The sequence below is a fragment of the Mus pahari genome, chromosome 8 (assembly GCF_900095145.1).
Source record: "Mus pahari chromosome 8, PAHARI_EIJ_v1.1, whole genome shotgun sequence".
Taxonomy (NCBI): Eukaryota; Metazoa; Chordata; class Mammalia; order Rodentia; family Muridae; genus Mus; species Mus pahari.
In genome coordinates this window covers 74426244-74427637 of record NC_034597.1, presented here as the reverse complement: position 1 = coordinate 74427637, position 1394 = coordinate 74426244, and the positions used below count along the sequence as shown (strand labels likewise).

At 46.8% G+C, this 1394-nt stretch overlaps 1 pseudogene; it reads right to left on the bottom strand.

The window, feature by feature from the left end:
* Positions 1 to 708: 708 nt before the first annotated feature.
* LOC110326041 lies at positions 709 to 1122 on the bottom strand (annotated as a pseudogene).
* Positions 1123 to 1394: the final 272 nt, after the last annotated feature.

Genomic DNA, 1394 nt, shown 5'->3' with positions numbered 1-1394 from the left:
CTCCTCCTCCTCCTCCTCCTCCTCCTCCTCCTCCTCCTCCTTCTTCTTCAGACACTGTCTGGCTTCTTCAGGGACTCCTAGAATAACAGAATTTGAAGAAATGGACATTCCCATCTTGATGGTACATAATACTAGGGACCTTGAGAAGTGACTCAAACCACTCCCCCTCCTGTATCTTAAATCCAGTGTGCCCTGCATATAAGACAAAACTAAGCAAAATAGAGATTTGAAAGGAAGTCCTTTCCTCTAAATTACTAGCCTACTGGGTTTTGTTACACAGCATATGCAAGGTGGTGTGGTGATACTTCTGGTAAATAGGATTTGTCAAGCTTCTCTGAGGAGACGAACTTCTCCTCAGATTTTACCAGCAGGTTGAAGAGAGCTGCCAGCCTGGATGTTTGTAGTAAGAAACTCACCTCTTGGTACAAGGTTGATCTCTACTACAGAAAAAACACTTACATGTGAGAAGTTTAGGATCTAAACTTCTCCTCTGAGCTATCTTTGATCCAAATCTTAGCACCAGCTTCTTCCCACTTCACCTTCTAAGATCCAGATGTTAAGGAACTAGTGTCCAGCAATGAGCAGCATTTGCCTGGAACTTGCTGTGTCTGTGTTTTCCTCATTCGTAAACATTGCTTAACATATTAAACTTCCATTATTCCTTTTAAATAGCTTGCCCACAGTCCCAATAGTCACTGGCAATCAATTTTATTTTCTGACAGATAACAAAGACTCCTTCGCCTTCTGGGTCATTGTTGGGATGAGGTACATGCAGTCATTTACACACTTGGCCACACAGCTGTCTAGCTGTCGCTTCACCTGAAGTTCCTTAGTTCATCCATTGAGTCTTTGGCTTTGTCATTGCAATGCATGGTGTAGCGGGCCAAGCGGTACTGGAACCTTTCCAGCTTGCTGGTGACCAGAGACTGGGCTTGAGCAGAGGCACATGGCAGCGCTCAATGCATTGTTGCACCTGCTGCATAAATGTGTGGGTGTCTTAACAGCAGTTGACGCTGCACTGGAACATGAGGCCCTGCATCTTCCGGATGTTCTCTCTCCACACTTTTCACCATGGTGTCCACAGCCTCCTGCACTCACTCGGCTTTGCTGCACCTCAGCCATGGCGACCCTGAGCTGAGCCCCGCTGGCGCCTGCATGTGCACCCACTGTGCCTAGAGGGGTGCTTCTTACTGGTTTGCTTCACATGGCTTGCTCAGCCTGCTTTCTTATAGAAGCCAGGACCCAGCCCAGGGATGTCACCACCTACAAAGGATAGCACTGTTCCCCATTGGTCACTAATTAAGAAAATGTCTTACAGTTCTCATTGGCTCAATTGACCTCCATTCTCTCTGACAACCCTAGCTTGTGTCAACTTCACACACACACACACACAC